Consider the following 18987-nt stretch of genomic DNA (forward strand, 5'->3'; position numbering starts at 1 on the left):
CTCTCTCGGGGCGCTCTCGGCTCTCTCTCGGCTCGCCCTCGCTCTCTCTCGCCCTCGGCTCTCTCTCTCGGGACGCTCGCTCTCTCTCTCGGGGTGCTCGCCCTCGCTCTCTCTCGCCCTCGGCTCTCTCTCGGCTGCGCTCTCTCTCTCTCTCGCTCTCTCTCGGGGCGCTCGCTCTCTCTCTCTCTCGGGGCGCTCGCTCTCTCTCGCTCTCTCTCGGGGCGCTCGCTCTCTCTCGGGGCGCTCGCTCTCTCTCTCGGGGTGCTCTCTCTCTCTCTCTCTCTCTCTCTCTCTCTCTCTCTCTCTCTCTCTCTCTCTCTCTCTCTCTCTCTCTCTCTCTCTCTCGAGGCGCTCGCTCGCTCTCGGCTCGCTGTCTCTCTCGGCTCGCTCTCTCTCTCTCGGTGTGCTCGCTCTCTCTCTCGGGGGGCGCTCTCTCTCTCTCGGGGCGCTCGCTCTCTCTCTCTCTCTCGGGGCGCTCGCTCTCTCTCTCTCGGGGCGCTCGCGCTCTCTCTCTCTCTCTCGGGGCGCTCGCGCTCTCTCTCTCTCTCGCCGGGGCGCTCGCTCTCGGGGCGCTCGCTCTCGGCTTGGTCGCTCTCGGCTCGGTCTCTCTCTTTTGGCTCTCTCGCGCTCTCTCTCTCTCGGGGCGCTCGCTCTCGGCTCGGTCTCTCTCTTTCGGCTCTCTCTCTCTCTCGGGGGGCTCTCTCTCTTGGGGCGCTCGCTCTCTCTCTCTCGGGGCGCTCGCTCTCTCTCTCTCGGGGTGCTCGCTCTCTCTCTCTCTCTCTCGGGGCGCTCGTTCGCTCTCGGCTCGCTGTCTCTCTCGGCTCGCTCTCTCTCTCTCTCGGTGTGCTCGCTCTCTCTCTCTCTCGGGGGGCGCTCTCTCTCTCTCTCGGGGGGCGCTCTCTCTCTCTCGGGGCGCTCGCTCTCTCTCTCTCTCTCTCTCTCGGGGCGCTCGCTCTCTCTCTCTCTCTCGCTCTCTCTCTCGGGGCGCTCGCTCTCTCTCTCTCTCTCGGGGCGCTCGCGCTCTCTCTCTCTCTCGCCGGGGCGCTCGCTCTCGGGGTGCTCGCTCTCGGCTCGGTCGCTCTCGGCTCGGTCTCTCTCTTTCGGCTCTCTCGCTCGGCTCGCTCTCTCTCTCTCAGGGCGCTCGCTCTCTCTCTCGGGGCGCTCGCTCTCTCTCTCTCTCTGGGCTCTCGGCTCGCTCGGTCGCTCTCGGCTCGGTCGCTCTCGGCTCGGTCGCTCTCGCTCTCTCTCTCTCTCTCGGGGCGCTCGTTCTCTCTCTCTCGGGGCGCTCGTTCTCTCTCTCTCGGGGCGCCCGCTCGCTCTCTCTCTCTCTCTCGGGGCGCTCGCTCTCTCTCTCTCTCGGGGCGCTCGCTCTCTCTCTCTCGGGGCGCTCGCTCTCTCTCTCTCGGGGCGCTCGCTCTCTCTCTCTCGGGGCGCTCGCTCTCTCTCTCGGGGCGCTCGCTCTTTCTCTCTCGGGGCGCTCGCTCTTTCTCTCTAGGCCCGCTCGCTCTCTCTCGGCCCGCTCGGTCTCTCTCTTTCGGCTCTCTCGCTCGGTTCGCTCTCTCTCTCTCAGGGCGCTCGCTCTCTCTCTCTCGGGGCGCTCGCTCTCTCTCTCTCGGGGCGCTCGCTCTCTCTCTCTCGGGGCGCTCGTTCTCGGCTCGCTCGGTCGCTCTCGGCTCGCTCGGTCGCTCTCGGCTCGGTCGCTCTCGGCTCGGTTGATCTCGGCTCGGTCGCTCTCGGCTCGGTCGCTCTCGGCTCGGTCGCTCTCGGCTCTCTCTCTCGGGGCGCTCGCTCTCTTTCTCGGGGCGCTCGCTCTCTCTCTCGGGGCGCTCGCTCTCTCTCTCTCGGGGCGCTCGCTCTCTCTCTCTCGGGGCGCTCGCTCTCTCTCGGGGCGCTCGCTCTCGGGGCGCGGTCGCTCTCGGCTCGGTCGCTCTCGGCTCGGTCTCTCTCTTTCGGCTCTCTCGCTCGGCTCGCTCGCTCTCTCTCTCTCTCAGGGCGCTCGCTCTCTCTCTCTCGGGGCGCTCTCTCTCTCTCTCTCTTTCGGGGCGTTCGCTCTCTCTCTCTCTCTCTCGGGGCGCTCGTTCTCTCTCTCTCGGGGCGCTCGCTCGCTCTCGGCTCGCTGTCTCTCGCTCTCAGCTCGCTGTCTCTCTCGGCTCGCTGTCTCTCGGCTCGCTCTCTCTCGGGGCGCACGCTCTCTCTCTCGGCTCTCTCTCTCTCGGGGCGCTCGCTCTCTCTCTCTCGGGGCACTCGCCGGGGCGCTCGCTCTCGGCTCGCTCTCTCTCTCTCTCGGCTCTCTCTCGGCTCTCTCTCTCTCGGGGCGCTCGCCGGGGCGCTCGCTCTCGGGGTGCTCGCTCTCGGCTCGCTCTCTCTCTCGGGGCGCTCTCTCTCTCTCTCTCGGGGCGCTCGCTCTCTCTCTCTCTCGGGGCGCTCGCTCTCTCTCTCTCTCGGGGCGCTCGCTCTCTCTCTCTCTCGGGGCGCTCGCTCTCTCTCTCTCTCTCTCTCTCGGGGCGCTCGCTCTCTCTCTCTCTCTCGGGGCGCTCGCTCTCTCTCTCTCTCTCGGGGCGCTCGCTCTCTCTCTCGGGGCGCTCGCTCTCTCTCTCTCTCTCTCGGGGCGCTCGCTCTCTCTCTCTCTCTCTCGGGGCGCTCGCTCTCTCTCTCTCTCGGGGCGCTCGCTTTCGCTCTCTCTCTCTCGGGGCGCTCGCTCTCTCTCTCTCGGGGCGCTCGCTGTCTCTCTCTCTCTCGGGGCGCTCGCTCTCTCTCTCTCGGGGTGCTCGCTCTCTCTCTATCTCTCTCTCTCTCGGCCCGCTCGCTCTTTCTCTCTCGGCCCGCTCGCTCTTTCTCTCTCGGCTCGCTCTCTCTCTCTTGGCTCGCTCTCTCTCGGGGCTCTCGCTCTCTCTCTCGGGGCGCTCGCTCTCTCTCTCTCTCGGGGCGCTCTCTCTCTCTCTCTCGGGGCGCTCGCTCTCTCTCTCTCGGGGCGCTCGCTCTCTCTCTCTCGGGGCGCTCGCTCTCTCTCTCTCGGGGCGCTCGCTCTCTCTCTCTCGGGGCGCTCGCTCTCGCTCTCTCTCTCTCTCTCTCTCGGGGCGCTCGCTCTCTCTCTCGGGGCACTCGCTCTCTATCTCTGGGTGCTCGCTCTCTCTCTCGGCGCTCTCTCTCTCTCTCTCGGGGCGCTCGCTCTCTCTCTCTCTCTCTCTCGGGGCGCTCTCTCTCTCTCTCGGGGCGCTCGCTCTCTCTCTCGGGGCGCTCGCTCTCTCTCTCTCGGGGCGCTCGCTCTCTCTCTCTCGGGGCGCTCGCTCTCTCTCTCTCGGGGTTTCTCGCTCTCTCTCTCTCGGGGCGCTCGCTCTCTCTCTCGGGGCGCTCGCTCTCTCTCTCTCTCTCGGGGCGCTCTCTCTCGGCTCGCTCTCTCTCGGGGCGCTCTCGGCTCTCTCTCTCTCTCTCTCGGCGCTCGCTCTCTCTCTCTCTTTCTCTCTCTCGGCTCGCCCTCGCTCTCTCTCGCCCTCGGCTCTCTCTCGGGACGCTCGCTCTCTCTCGCCCTCGGCTCTCTTTCTCGGGACGCTCGCTCGCTCTCTCTCGGGGCGCTCGCTCTCTCTCTATCTCGGGGCGCTCGCTCTCTCTCGGGGCGCTCGCTCTCTCTCTCGGGGCGCTCGCTCTCTCTCTCGGGGCGCTCGCTCGCTCTCTCTCTCGGGGCGCTCGCTCTCTCTCTCTCGGGGCGCTCTCTCTCTCTCTCGGGGCGCTCGCTCTCTCTCTCTCGGGGCGCTCGCTCTCTCGGGGATCTCTCTCTCTCGGGGCTCTCGCTCTTTCTCTCTCGGGGCTCTCGCTCTTTCTCTCTCGGGGCTCTCGCTCTTTCTCTCTCGGGGCTCTTTCTCTCTCGGGGCGCTCGCTCTCTCTCGGGGCGCTCGCTCTCTCTCTCTCTCGGGGCGCTCGCTCTCTCTCTCTCGGGGCGCTCGCTCTCTCTCTCTCTCGGGGCGCTCTCTCTTTCTCGGCTCGCTCTCTCTCGGGGCGCTCTCGGCTCTCTCTCTCTCGGCTCGCCCTCGCTCTCTCTCGCCCTCGGCTCTCTCTCTCGGGACGCTTGCTCTCTCTCTCGGGGTGCTCGCCCTCGCTCTCTCTCGCCCTCGGCTCTCTCTCGGCTGCGCTCTCTCTCTCTCTCTCGCTCTCTCTCGGGGCGCTCGCTCTCTCTCTCTCTCGGGGCGCTCGCTCTCTCTCTCTCTCGGGGCGCTCGCTCTCTCTCTCTCTCTCGGGGCGCTCGCTCTCTCTCTCTCGGTGTGCTCGCTCTCTCTCTCTCTCTCTCTCGGGGCGCTCGCTCTCTCTCTCTCTCGCCGGGGCGCTCGCTCTCGGGGCGCTCGCTCTCGGCTTGGTCGCTCTCGGCTCGGTCTCTCTCTTTTGGCTCTCTCGCTCTCTCTCTCTCTCGGGGCGCTCGCTCTCGGCTCGGTCTCTCTCTTTCGGCTCTCTCTCTCTCGGGGGGCGCTCGCTCTCTCTCTCTCGGGGCGCTCGCTCTCTCTCTCTCGGGGTGCTCGCTCTCTCTCTCTCTCTCTCGGGGCGCTCGTTCGCTCTCGGCTCGCTGTCTCTCTCGGCTCGCTCTCTCTCTCGAGAGAGATAGAGAGCGAGCGCCCCGAGAGAGAGAGAGCGAGCGCCCCGAGAGAGAGAGCGAGCGCCCCGAGAAAGAGAGCGAGCGCCCCGAGAGAGAGAGCGGGGCGCTCGCTCTCTATCTCTCTATCGCTCTTTCTCTCGGCCCGCTCGCTCTCTCTCGGCCCGCTCGGTCTCTCTCTTTCGGCTCTCTCGCTCGGTTCGCTCTCTCTCTCTCAGGGCGCTCGCTCTCTCTCTCTCTCGGGGCGCTCGCTCTCTCTCTCTCTCTCTCGGCGCTCGCTCTCGGCTCGCTCGGTCGCTCTCGGCTCGCTCGGTCGCTCTCGGCTCGGTCGCTCTCGGCTCGGTCGCTCTCGGCTCTCTCTCTCGGGGCGCTCGCTCTCTTTCTCGGGGCGCTCGCTCTCTCTCTCGGGGCGCTCGCTCTCTCTCTCTCGGGGCGCTCGCTCTCTATCTCTCGGGGCGCTCAGTCTCTCTCTCTCGGGGCGCTCGCTCTCTCTCTCTCGGGGCGCTCTCTCTCTCTCTCTCGGGGCGCTCGCTCTCTCTCTCTCGGGGCGCTCGCTCTCTCTCTCTCGGGGCGCTAGCCGGGGTGCTTGCTCTCGGGGCGCGGTCGCTCTCGGCTCGGTCGCTCTCGGCTCGGTCTCTCTCTTTCGGCTCTCTCGCTCGGCTCGCTCGCTCTCTCTCTCTCTCAGGGCGCTCGCTCTCTCTCTCTCGGGGCGCTCTCTCTCTCTCTCTCTTTCGGGGCGTTCGCTCTCTCTCTCTCTCTCGGGGCGCTCGTTCTCTCTCTCTCGGGGCGCTCGCTCGCTCTCGGCTCGCTGTCTCTCGCTCTCAGCTCACTGTCTCTCTCGGCTCGCTGTCTCTCGGCTCGCTCTCTCTCGGGGCGCACGCTCTCTCTCGGGGCGCACGCTCTCTCTCTCTCTCTCGGCTCTCTCTCTCTCGGGGCGCTCGCTCTCTCTCTCTCGGGGCACTCGCCGGGGCGCTCGCTCTCGGCTCGCTCTCTCTCTCTCTCGGCTCTCTCTCTCTCGGCTCTCTCTCTCTCGGGGCGCTCGCCGGGGCGCTCGCTCTCGGGGCGCTCGCTCTCGGCTCGCTCTCTCTCTCGGGGCGCTCTCTCTCTCTCTCTCAGGGCGCTCGGTCTCTCTGTCTCTGTGCTCGCTCGCTCTCTCTGTCTCTGCTCGCTCTCTCTGTCGTTGCTCGCTCGCTTTCTCTGTCGTTGCTCGCTCGCTCTCTCTGTCGTTGCTCGCTTGCTCTCTCTGTCTGTGCTCGCTCACTCTCTCTGTCTGTGCTCGCTCGCTCTGTCTGTGTTCGCTCTCTCTCTCTCTGTACTCGCTCTCTCTGTCGTTGCTCGCTCGCTCTCTCTGTCGTTGCTCGCTCTCTCTCTCTGTCGTTGCTCGCTCTGTCTGTCTGTGCTCGCTCGCTCTCTTTGTCTGTGCTCGCTCGCTCTCTCTGTCTGTGCTCGCTCGCTCTCTCTGTCTGTGCTCGCTCGCTCTCTCTGTCTGTGCTCGCTCGCTCTCTCTGTCTGTGCTCGCTCTCTCTGTCTGTGATCGCTTGCTCTCTCTGTCTGTGATCGCTCGCTCTCTGTCTGTGCTCGCTCGCTCTCTCTGTCTGTGATCGCTCGCTCTCTCTCTCTGTCTGTGCTCTCTCTCTGTCTGTGCTCGCTCGCTCTCTCTCTGTCTGTGCTCTCGCTCTCTCTGTCTGTGCTCGCTCGCTCTCTCTGTCTGTGCTCGCTCGCTCTCTCTGTCTGTGCTCGCCCGCTCTCTCTGTCTGTGCTCGCTCGCTCTCTCTGTGCTCGCTCGCTCTCTCTTTCTGTGCTCGCTCGCTCTCTCTGTCTGTGCTCGCTCTCTCTCTCTGTGAGTGATCGCTCGCTCTCTCTCTCTCTGTCAGTGCTCTCTCTCTGTCAATGCTCGCTCGCTCTCTCTCTGTCTGTGCTCTCGCTCTCTGTCTGTGCTCGCTCGCTCTCTCTCTCTGTGCTCGCTCGCTCTCTCTGTCTGTGCTCGCTCGCTCTCTCTGTCTGTGCTCGCTCGCTCTCTCTGTGCTCGCTCGCTCTCTCTGTGCTCGCTCGCTCTCTCTGTGCTCGCTCGCTCTCTCTGTCTGCTCGCTCGCTCGCTCGCTCGCTCTCTCTGTCTGTGCTCGCTCGCTCTCTCTGTCTATGATCGCTCGCTCGCTCTCTCTGTCTATGATCGCTCGCTCGCTCTCTCTGTCATTGCTCGCTCTCTCTTTCTGTGATCGCTCGCTCTCTCTGTCTGTGATCTGTCTGTGATCTCTCTCTCTCTCTCTCGCATGACGCTCTCTCTCTCTCGCATGGCACTCTCTCTCTCGCAAGGCCCTCTCTCTCTCGCAAGGCCGTCTCTCTCACTCGCAAGGCCGTCTCTCTCACTCTCAAGGCCCTTTCTCTCTCTCGCAAGGCCCTCTCTCTCTCGCAAGGCCCTCTCTCTCTCTCTCGCAAGGCCCTCTCTCTCTCTCTCGCAAGGCCCTCTCTCTCTCTCGCAAGGCCCTCTCTCTCTCTCGCAAGGCCCTCTCTCTCTCTCGCAAGGCCCTCTCTCTCTCTCTCTCTCGCAAGGCCCTCTCTCTCTCTCGCAAGGCCCTCTCTCTCTCTCTCGCAAGGCCCTCTCTCTCGGGGAGCTCTCTCTCTCTCGTGGCTCTCTCTCTCTGTGCTCTCTCTATGTGCTCGCCCACTCTCTCTCTGTGCTCGTTCGCTCTCTCTCTCTGTGCTCTCTCTATGTGCTCGCCCACTCTCTCTCTGTGCTCGTTCGCTCTCTCTCTCTGTGCTCGCTCTCTTTGTGCTCGCTCTCTCTGTGCTCGCTCTCTCCCAATGCTCTCTCTCTCTGTCTGTGCTCGCTCGCTCTCTCTGTCTGTGCTCGCTCGCTCTCTCTGTCTCTGCTCGCTCTCTCTGTCGTTGCTCGCTCGCTCTCTCTGTCGTTGCTCGCTCGCTCTCTCTGTCGTTGCTCGCTCGCTCTCTCTGTCGTTGCTCGCTCGCTCTCTCTGTGCTCGCTCGCTCTCTCTGTCTGTGCTCGCTCGCTCTCTCTGTCTGTGCTCGCTCGCTCTCTCTGTCGTTGCTCGCTCGCTCTCTCTGTCGTTGCTCGCTCGCTCTCTCTGTCGTTGCTCGCTCGCTCTCTCTGTCGTTGCTCGCTCGCTCTCTCTGTCGTTGCTCGCTCGCTCTCTCTGTGCTCGCTCGCTCTCTCTGTCTGTGCTCCTTCGCTCGCTCTCTCTGTGCTCGCTCTCTCTGTCGTTGCTCGCTCGCTCTCTCTGTCGTTGCTCGCTCTCTCTGTCTGTGCTCGCTCGCTCTCTCTGTCTGTGCTCGCTCGCTCTCTCTGTCTGTGCTCGCTCGCTCTCTCTGTCTGTGCTCGCTCGCTCTCTCTGTCTGTGCTCGCTCGCTCTCTCTGTCTATGATCGCTCGCTCTCTCTGTCTGTGATCGCTCGCTCTCTCTGTCTGTGATTGCGCGCTCTCTCTGTCTGTGATCGCTCGCTCGTTCTCTCTGTCTGTGATCGCTCACTCGCTCTCTCTGTCTATGATCGCTCGCTCTCTCTGTCTGTGCTCGCTCTCTCTCTCTGTCTGTGATCGCTCTCTCTCTCTGTCTGTGATCGCTTGCTCTCTCTGTCTGTGATCGCTCGCTCTCTGTCTGCTCGCTCGCTCTCTCTGTCTGTGATCGCTCGCTCTCTCTCTCTCTCTGTCTGTGCTCTCTCTCTGTCTGTGCTCGCTCGCTCTCTCTCTGTCTGTGCTCTCGCTCTCTCTGTCTGTGCTCGCTCGCTCTCTCTCTCTGTGCTCGCTCGCTCTCTCTGTCTGTGCTCGCTCGCTCTCTCTGTCTGTGCTCGCTCGCTCTCTCTGTCTGTGCTCGCTCGCTCTCTCTGTCTGTGCTCGCTCGCTCTCTCTGTCTGTGCTCGCTCGCTCTCTCTGTCTGTGCTCGCTCGCTCTCTCTGTCTGTGCTCGCTCGCTCTCTCTGTCTATGATCGCTCGCTCGCTCTCTCTGTCATTGCTCGCTCTCTCTGTCTGTGATCGCTCGCTCTATCTGTCTGTGATCTGTCTGTGATCTCTCTCTCTCTCTCGCATGACGCTCTCTCTCTCTCGCATTGCACTCTCTCTCTCGCAAGGTCCTCTCTCTCTCTCGCATGGCACTCTCTCTCTCGCAAGGTCCTCTCTCTCTCTCGCAAGGTCCTCTCTCTCTCTCGCAAGGCCCTCTCTCTCTCTCGCAAGGCCCTCTCTCTCTCTCGCAAGGCCCTCTCTCTCTCTCGCAAGGCCCTCTCTCTCTCTCGCAAGGCCCTCTCTCTCTCTCGCAAGGCCCTCTCTCTCTCTCGCAAGGCCCTCTCTCTCTCTCGCAAGGCCCTCTCTCTCTCTCGCAAGGCCCTCTCTCTCTCTCGCAAGGCCCTCGCTCTCTCTCGTGGCTCTCTCTCTCTGTGCTCTCTCTATGTGCTCGCCCACTCTCTCTCTGTGCTCGCTCGCTCTCTCTCTCTCTGTCGTTGCTCGCTCGCTCTCTCTGTAGTTGCTCGCTCGCTCTCTCTGTCGTTGCTCGCTCGCTCTCTCTGTCGTTGCTCGCTCGCTCTCTCTGTGCTCGCTCGCCCTCTCTGTCTGTGCTCGCTCGCTCTCTCTGTCTGTGCTCGCTCGCTCTCTCTGTCGTTGCTCGCTCGCTCTCTCTGTCGTTGCTCGCTCGCTCTCTCTGTCGTTGCTCGCTCTCTCTGTCGTTGCTCGCTCGCTCTCTCTGTCGTTGCTCGCTCGCTCTCTCTGTGCTCGCTCGCTCTCTCTGTCTGTGCTCCTTCGCTCGCTCTCTCTGTGCTCGCTCTCTCTGTCGTTGCTCGCTCGCTCTCTCTGTCGTTGCTCGCTCGCTCTGTCGTTGCTCGCTCTCTCTGTCTGTGCTCGCTCGCTCTCTCTGTCTGTGCTCTCGCTCTCTCTGTCTGTGCTCGCTCGCTCTCTCTGTCTGTGCTCGCTCGCTCTCTCTGTCTGTGCTCGCTCGCTCTCTCTGTCTGCTCGCTCGCTCGCTCTCTCTGTCTGTGCTCGCTCGCTCTCTCTGTCTATGATCGCTCGCTCTCTCTGTCTGTGATCGCTCGCTCGTTCTCTCTGTCTGTGATCGCTCGCTCGCTCTCTCTGTCTATGATCACTCGCTCTCTCTGTCTGTGCTCGCTCTCTCTCTCTGTCTGTGATCGCTTGCTCTCTCTGTCTGTGATCGCTCGCTCTCTGTCTGCTCGCTCGCTCTCTCTGTCTGTGATCGCTCGCTCTCTCTCTCTCTGTCTGTGCTCTCACTCTGTCTGTGCTCGCTCGCTCTCTCTCTGTCTGTGCTCGCTTGCTCTCTCTCTCTGTGCTCGCTCGCTCTCTCTGTCTGTGCTCGCTCGCTCTCTGTCTGTGCTCGCTCGCTCTCTCTGTCTGTGCTCGCTCGCTCTCTCTGTCTGTGCTCGCTCGCTCTCTCTGTGCTCGCTCGCTCTCTCTGTCTGTGCTCGCTCGCTCTCTCTGTCTATGCTCGCTCGCTCTCTCTGTCTGTGCTCGCTCGCTCTCTCTGTCTGTGCTCGCTCGCTCTCCCTCTGTGCTTGCTTGCTCTCTCTCTGTGCTCGCTCGTTCTCTCTCTGTGCTCTTTCTCTCTCTCTCGCAAGGCGCTCTCTCTCTCTCGCATGGCGCTCTCTCTCTCGCAAGGCCCTCTCTCTCTCTCTCTCTCTCAAGGCCCTCTCTCTCGCAAGGTCCTCGCTCTCTCTCGTGGCTCTCTCTCTCTGTGCTGGCTCTCTCTCTCTCTCTGTGCTCGCTCTCTCTCTACTCGCTCTGTGCTCGCTCTCTCTGTGCTCGCTCGCTTGCCCTCCCTCTGTGCTTGCTTGCTCTCCCTCTGTGCTTGCTTGCTCTCTCTCTGTGCTCGCTCGCTCTCTCTCTGTGCTCTTTGTCTCTCTCTCGCATGGCGCTCTCTCTCTCGCAAGGCCGTCTCTCTCTCAAGGCCCTCTCTCTTTCGCAAGGCTCTCTCTCGCAAGGCTTTCTCTCTCTCTCAAGGCTCTCTCTCCCGCAAGTTTCTCTCTCTCTCGCAAGGCTCTCTCTCTCTCGCAAGGCTCTCTCTCTCTCGCAAGGCTCTCTCTCTCTCGCAAGGCTCTCTCTCTCTCGCAAGGCTCTCTCTCTCTCTTTCGCAAGGCCCTCTCTCTCTCTTTCGCAAGGCCCTCTCTCTCTTTCGCAAGGCCTTCTCTCTCTCTTTCGCAAGGCTCTCTCTCTTTTGCAAGGCCTTCTCTCTCTCTCGCAAGGCCCTCTCTCTCTCGCAAGGCCCTCTCTCTCTCGCAAGGCCCTCTCTCTCTCGCAAGGCCCTCTCTCTCTCGCAAGGCCCTCTCTCTCTCGCAAGGCCCTCTCTCTCTCGCAAGGCTCTCTCTCTCTCTCTTTCGCAAGGCTCTCTCTCTCTTTCGCAAGTCTCTCTTTCGCAAGGCTCTCTCTCTCTCTCTTTCGCAAGTCTCTCTCTCTCTCTTTCGCAAGTCTCTCTCTCTCTCTTTCGCAAGGCTCTCTCTCAGGGCTCGCTCTCTCTCAGGGCTCGCTCTCTCTCTCTCGCAAGGCTTGCTCTCTCTCTCAGGGCTCTCTCCCCCAGTGCTCGCTCTCTCTCTCCCAGTGCTTGCTCTCTCTCTCTCTGTGCTCACTCTCTCTCTTTCTCTCTCTGTGCTCGCTCTCTCTCTCTCTCTGTGCTCGCTCTCTCTCTCTCTTTCTCTCTCTCTCTCTGTGCTCGCTCGCTCTCTCTCTCTCTGTGCTCGCTCTCTCTCTCTCTGTGCTCTCTCTCTCTGTGCCCGCTCGCTCTCTCTCTCTGTGCTCGCTCGCTCTCTCTGTCTGTGCTCGCTCGCTCTCTGTCTGTGCTCGCTCGCTCTCTCTGTGCTCGCTCTCTCTGTGCTCGCTCTCTCTGTGCTCTCTCTCTCTCTGTGCTCGCTCGCTATCTCTGTGCTCGCTCGCTCTCTCTGTCTGTGCTCGCTCGCTCTCTCTGTCTGCTCGCTCGCTCGCTATCTCTCTGTGCTCGCTCGCTATCTCTCTGTGCTCGCTCGCTATCTCTCTGTGCTCGCTCGCTCTCTCTCTGTGCTCGCTCGCTCTCTCTGTCTGTGCTCGCTCGCTCTCTCTCTGTGCTCTCTCTGTGCTCTCTCTGTGCTCGCTCTCTCTGTGCTCGCTCGCTCTCTCTCTGTGCTCGCTCGCTCTCTCTCTGTGCTCGCTCGCTCTCTCTCTGTGCTCGCTCGCTCTCTCTCTGTGCTCGCTCTCTCTCTCTCTGTGCTCGCTCGCTCTCTCTCTGTGCATGCTCGCTCTCTCTGCTCGCTCGCTCGCTCTCTCTGTGCTCGCTCGCTATCTCTGTGCTCGCTCGCTATCTCTGTGCTCGATCGCTATCTCTCTGTGCTCGCTCGCTATCTCTCTGTGCTCGGGGCTTTCTCTCTCTCTCAGGTCCCTCTCTCTCTCTCAGGTCTCTCTTTCTCTCTCCCAGGGCTCTCTTTATCTTTATTGCTCGCTCTCTCTGTCTCAGGTCTCTCTCTCAGAGGTCTCTCTCTCTCTCAGGGCTCTCTCTCAGGGCTCTCTCTCTCTCTCAGGGCTCTCTCTCTCTCTTAGGGCTCTCTCTCTCTCAGGGCTTTCTCTCTCAGGGCTTTCTCTCTCTCTCAGGGCTCTCTCTCTCTCTGGGCTCTCTCTCTCTCAGGGCTCTCTCTCAGGGCTCTCTCTCTCTCAGGGCTCTCTCTCTCTCAGGGCTCTCTCTCTCTCTCTCTCTCTCTCAGGGCTCTCTCTCTCTCTCTCAGGGCTGCTGCTGCTAATATCGATTTGGGGAAAAATCAATGACTGGCTGCAGAGTGGGAGAAGCTGTGTGTGTGTGTGTGTGCGTGTGCGTACACACAGCGCTGGCTGTATCCAGGGATAACAGCTTTGGTTGTGGGGAGAGGATTGGGGAATTTTAAGGAGGGTGTGTGTGTGTGTGTGCAATAACTGTTTATTCAGTTCTCTGTCTGAGCTCCACACTAGGAGGACCTTTCCTCTCGTCACATTCAGTGTCTCCCTTCCCAGCGGTCGTGTTAACACAGAATTCAGTGTCTCCCTTCCCAGCGGTCGTGTTAACACAGAATTCAGCGTCTTTCACTCAGAAAAAAACGATAAAAGCTACTTTTCTGTGGTACTTTTTGCGGTCCAGTCTACTTTTCTGTGGTACTTTTTGCGGTCCAGTCTACTTTTCTGTGGTACTTTTCGCGGTCTAGTCTACTTTTCTGTGGTACTTTTTGCGGTCTAGTCTACTTTTCTGTGGTACTTTTCGCGGTCTAGTCTACTTTTCTGTGGTACTTTTTGCGGTCTAGTCTACTTTTCTGTGGTACTTTTCGCGGTCTAGTCTACTTTTCTGTGGTACTTTTTGCGGTCTAGTCTACTTTTCTGTGGTAAAATGCAAGATTAACCTCAAGCAAAACATTAGGCAATGTAGATGGCTACATGTTTCTATGTTAAACATTATCAATTTGACGGCCATGCATTGTTTTGACTAAAAATACCTTGGTATTTCATTGTAAGCTCATTTACTTGTGTGGCTGCCAGCAAATAGCGTTGTATTTCTGTTGTCATCTGATGAATAGGAAGCTATTTTCTGCTGAATGTGTTGCATTAATGTCTCTTCCGGGAAGGAAAACTATAGTTGCACGTCCCTGATCACTCTATTGAAGCAAAAAAACACTGTTGACTTTAAATATAAAACGCAGCTGAAATGGTTTATTAAAACGCAGAGGAAATGGTTTATTAAAACGCAGAGGAAATGGTTTATTAAAACGCAGAGGAAATGGTTTATTAAAACGCAGAGGAAATGGTTTATTAAAACGCAGAGGAAATGGTTTATTAAAACGCAGAGGAAATGGTTTATTAAAACGCAGAGGAAATGGTTTATTAAAACGCAGAGGAAATGGTTTATTAAAACGCAGCTGAAATGGTTTATTAAAACGCAGCTGAAATGGTTTATTAAAACGCAGCTGAAATGGTTTATTAAAACGCAGCTGAAATGGTTTATTAAAACGCAGCTGAAATGGTTTATTAAAACGCAGCTGAAATGGTTTATTAAAACGCAGCTGAAATGGTTTATTAAAACGCAGCTGAAATGGTTTATTAAAACGCAGCTGAAATGGTTTATTAAAACGCAGAGGAAATGGTTTATTAAAACGCAGCTGAAATGGTTTATTAAAACGCAGCTGAAATGGTTTATTAAAACGCAGCTGAAATGGTTTATTAAAACGCAGAGGAAATGGTTTATTAAAACGCAGAGGAAATGGTTTATTAAAACGCAGCTGAAATGGTTTATTAAAACGCAGAGGAAATGGTTTATTAAAACGCAGAGGAAATGGTTTATTAAAACGCAGAGGAAATGGTTTATTAAAACGCAGCTGAAATGGTTTATTAAAACGCAGCTGAAATGGTTTATTAAAACGCAGCTGAAATGGTTTATTAAAACGCAGAGGAAATGGTTTATTAAAACGCAGAGGAAATGGTTTATTAAAACGCAGAGGAAATGGTTTATTAAAACGCAGCTGAAATGGTTTATTAAAACGCAGCTGAAATGGTTTATTAAAACGCAGAGGAAATGGTTTATTAAAACGCAGAGGAAATGGTTTATTAAAACGCAGAGGAAATGGTTTATTAAAACGCAGAGGAAATGGTTTATTAAAACGCAGAGGAAATGGTTTATTAAAACGCAGAGGAAATGGTTTATTAAAACGCAGAGGAAATGGTTTATTAAAACGCAGAGGAAATGGTTTATTAAAACGCAGAGGAAATGGTTTATTAAAACGCAGCTGAAATGGTTTATTAAAACGCAGCTGAAATGGTTTATTAAAACGCAGAGGAAATGGTTTATTAAAACGCAGAGGAAATGGTTTATTAAAACGCAGAGGAAATGGTTTATTAAAACGCAGAGGAAATGGTTTATTAAAACGCAGAGGAAATGGTTTATTAAAACGCAGAGGAAATGGTTTATTAAAACGCAGAGGAAATGGTTTATTAAAACGCAGCTGAAATGGTTTATTAAAACGCAGAGGAAATGGTTTATTAAAACGCAGAGGAAATGGTTTATTAAAACGCAGAGGAAATGGTTTATTAAAACGCAGATTTTTGCATGTTTTTCTTTTTAAATGCAGATTTGTGACCCCTGCTTCCTTGTCTTGCTGAATGTCTCTATAGTCCTGACTCCTGTCTATGTATGTGACCTCTCAATGAGGTAAGACTACAGAGCACAGCCTTAGGGGGTTAACCTATGACCCCTACCCCTGTGGCCTTGGTGGGATGGGGATGGAATTTCTCTTTCTCTCTCTCTGGGAGACTGAGTAGGGCCCAGGTAGGCAGGCCTGGGGCTGGGCCCTGGGCAGAATGTAACAAGGACGGCTTTACCTGAGCTGCCTCTCTCTTTCTGCCTGCTGTCAGATGATTGGTCTTGTGATGCTGTTCTGTGCCCAGAGGGGGGGGGGGGGGGAGGGTGGGTGGGTGTCAGCTGATCCTGACACGGCTCTTTAACCAGGGATGCCTCCTCGCTTTCTGATCTGAGCGGTTTTCTTTTGCTGTAGACTTGCGCCCCCTGGGTTGCTCACAGAAACACACACACATACAAACTCAATGTAATGACTAGAATTACACACGCAGACACACTCCCCACCTCTCCTGTGGCTCACACATGGGTGCACTCATAGACACACACACACACATGCTCACAATGACATGTTCATGCGTTGGGTCACGGCATTCACAGCTCTGCTGGTAGGGGCATGAAGGGAGAGAATGAGAGCAAGAGGGGTGGAGGCGATGGTTCCTGAATCATCGTCCTCCTTCTGTCGGTCTCTCTGGGGTGCCTCCATCAGGTCACGGTCCAAAAATAGCATTGGGCGTCGTTTCAACTTGAATACCGCCGGCTTTGGGGCCGCAGCCAGCCTCTGTGCCTGCCACAGAGTGACATTTTTGTGGGAATACTTGGCCACCTTCCAGGGAGTGTTTTTTTTCCCCTTCCCTCCTCTCCCCTCCCCTCCTCTCCCCTCCCCTCCATCCTTCCCTCTCTGTGACAGTCAGATGAGCTAGCTAGCTGTTAGAGGAGACAACCACATGGGATCCACGTGACTACAGACAGTGTGTGTAAACAACTCTTCTTCCTGTTCAAACACAATCACCTCTCCTGCCAACATCATGACCACATCACGGATTAGAGCCTTGATTCTCAACCGGAGAGATGTTTTAGCTCCACCGTGTGTTTTGAGTAGCCAGACAACAGATTGTGTTTCTGCTGAGATGGATCCCACAGCCTCTCTAAAGTGATCTGGTGGGGGTTGTATCAGGGCTGTATCAGGGCTGTATCAGGGTTGTATCAGGGTTGTATCAGGGCTGTATCAGGGCTGTATCAGGGCTGTATCAGGGTTGTATCAGGGTTGTATCAGGGTTGTATCAGGGTTGTATCAGGGCTGTAGCAGGGTTGTATCAGGGCTGTATCAAGGCTGTATCAGGGTTGTATCAGGGCTGTATCAGGGTTGTATCAAGGCTGTATCAGGGTTGTATCAGGGTTGTATCAGGGTTGTATCAGGGCTGTATCAGGGTTGTATCAGGGCTGTATCAGGGCTGTAGCAGGGTTGTATCAGGGTTGTAGCAGAGTTGTATCAGGGTTGTAGCAGAGTTGTAGCAGGGTTGTATCAGGGTTGTAGCAGGGCTGTATCAGGGTTGTAGCAGGGTTGTAGCAGGGTTGTATCAGGGTTGTAGCAGAGTTGTAGCAGGGTTGTATCAGGGTTGTAGCAGGGTTGTAGTAGGGCTGTATCAGGGTTGTAGCAGGGCTGTAGCAGAGTTGTAGCAGGGTTGTAGCAGGGTTGTATCAGGGTTGTAGCAGGGCTGTATCAGGGTTGTAGCAGGGCTGTAGCAGGGTTGTATCAGGGCTGTATCAGGGTTGTAGCAGGGCTGTAGCAGGGTTGTAGCAGGGTTGTAGCAGGGTTGTAGCAGGGTTGTAGCAGGGTTGTAGCAGGGTTGTAGCAGGGCTGTATCAGGGTTGTAGCAGGGCTGTAGCAGAGTTGTATCAGGGTTGTATCAGGGTTGTAGCAGGGTTGTAGCAGGGTTGTATCCGTCCATATTTGACGGACAACGTATCCGTCCATATTTGACATTTGCCGGGCTTATATGCATAGGCACCCATGATGCTCAGAATGACAGAAGTCATATTTAAATTACGGCAATTAATCTTAACAAACCATGCAACTCCTGACATGAAGAGGACAATAAAACATCATTTTCAAACATTTGACAAAATACAATTGGCAGACAACTTGACTACACGTGACTACAGACAGTGTGTGTAAACAACTCTTCTTCCTGTTCAAACACAATCACCTCTCCTGCCAACATCATGACCACATCACGGATTAGAGCCTTGATTCTCAACCGGAGAGATGTTTTAGCTCCACCGTGTGTTTTGAGTAGCCAGACAACAGATTGTGTTTCTGCTGAGATGGATCCCACAGCCTCTCTAAAGTGATCTGGTGGGGGTTGTATCAGGGCTGTATCAAGGCTGTATCAGGGTTGTATCAGGGTTGTATCAGGGTTGTATCAGGGCTGTAGCAGGGCTGTAGCAGGGTTGTATCAGGGTTGTAGCAGAGTTGTATCAGGGTTGTAGCAGAGTTGTAGCAGGGTTGTAGCAGGGTTGTAGCAGGGCTGTATCAGGGTTGTAGCAGGGTTGTAGCAGGGTTGTATCAGGGTTGTAGCAGAGTTGTATCAGGGTTGTAGCAGGGTTGTATCAGGGTTGTAGCAGGGTTGTAGCAGGGCTGTATCAGGGTTGTAGCAGGGCTGTAGCAGAGTTGTAGCAGGGTTGTAGCAGGGTTGTATCAGGGTTGTAGCAGGGTTGTAGCAGGGCTGTATCAGGGTTGTAGCAGGGCTGTAGCAGGGTTGTAGCAGAGTTGTATCAGGGCTGTATCAGGGTTGTAGCAGGGCTGTAGCAGGGTTGTAGCAGAGTTGTATCAGGGTTGTAGCAGGGTTGTATCAGGGTTGTAGCAGGGTTGTAGCAGGGTTGTAGCAGGGCTGTATCAGGGTTGTAGCAGGGCTGTAGCAGAGTTGTATCAGGGTTGTATCAGGGTTGTAGCAGGGTTGTAGCAGAGTTGTATCAGGGTTGTAGCAGGGTTGTATCCGTCCATATTTGACGGACAACGTATCCGTCCATATTTGACATTTGCCGGGCTTATATGCATAGGCACCCATGATGCTCAGAATGACAGAAGTCATATTTAAATTACGGCAATTAATCTTAACAAACCATGCAACTCCTGACATGAAGAGGACAATAAAACATCATTTTCAAACATTTGACAAAATACAATTGGCAGACAACTCCGTTCCAAACACCGCACCTGAGGTATATGACCGAAATAAAACATCTGTCACGTTCAGGAAGAGGCTGAATCTAAAGATGGAACGACTAGGAAGTTTTGCCATGGTAATATGACTGGGATTGTGTCTTTGTCTTGAGGACAAGGAAAGAGAGTTGTTATGAAAACCAATAGAACAGGATGTGGGTTTCTTTCACCGACAGCCGCGTTGGCAGAAGGCCTCGCTGGTGACTGGGTTGTCACGGTCAGTGAAAAGCATCTGAAATAGGTGCGACGGTAATGTGTCTTGTGTATCATCTTTAAAATGTTGAGACAAGAAGAAAGGTAGGGGTGTGTGGCGAAGATGTGTCTCTGTCCTGAAAATGCCCATTTGGGGATTTCTGTTTGTCTTATCTCACCACATCCACCACTAATAAGCTGAGCGTCTGTCTTTTTTTGATTCACCTCACACAGGAAGTCTGTTTTTAAAACATATATTGCGATTGATAGGCCTACTGTGAGGAAGAATTAGGCTATTTGGGAAATCTTTCCAACAATCTCCTCCCCTGGTAATAACCAAGCCTCGTGTGAAAGAGCAAAATAGCTTCATATCAACATCATAAAATACCTTCAGCAAAGACAACTGTCTCTCCCGAGCTCACTGGTGCTGGGAAGTCTGGGATACTTGATACTATGTTGCAACTTCCCTAGAGATGGCTTCTGGCAGGGTCCAGGGGATTGATTTGATACAATGTTGCACTTCACTCCTGATAGGTCAAGTCAAGACAGATCTAGGAAGGCAGACAGGCTGAGGAGACGGGTGAATTTGTTTGAGACTACCAGCATTTTCATCCGTATATTTTCAACATTTTTTGTTGTTGTCAGCCTTATGTATTTTGACTTAGTTGACAGCGGAAGTTCTAGGTCAACGGCTGCATTGGGCCGTCTCCTCCATTCTCTCATTCAGGCTATTCAGCTGTCAATGATTACGGTGTATCAATGTGTCTATATGGCAGCGGCTGGTGCTCTCGCATTAGTTGAATTTGAACTTTTACATTTTAATTCCGATTTTTGTATTTTTTTTTAAAAATACGCACAAAAGCCAACATTTTAGCGGCTAACGGAATCCCTGGTCTGTTGTCTTATTTGCTGGACTCTGGTCATGTGGAT

General features: G+C 56.0%; 1 protein-coding gene across 2 annotated transcripts in view; it reads left to right on the plus strand.

The window, feature by feature from the left end:
- Positions 1-18987, plus strand: part of LOC110496395 (AT-rich interactive domain-containing protein 1A) — a 112150-nt gene that overhangs the window by 69653 nt on the left and 23510 nt on the right. The window lies entirely within an intron of this gene.

Source organism: Oncorhynchus mykiss, chromosome 18 (genome assembly GCF_013265735.2).
Source record: "Oncorhynchus mykiss isolate Arlee chromosome 18, USDA_OmykA_1.1, whole genome shotgun sequence".
Classification (NCBI taxonomy): Eukaryota; Metazoa; Chordata; class Actinopteri; order Salmoniformes; family Salmonidae; genus Oncorhynchus; species Oncorhynchus mykiss.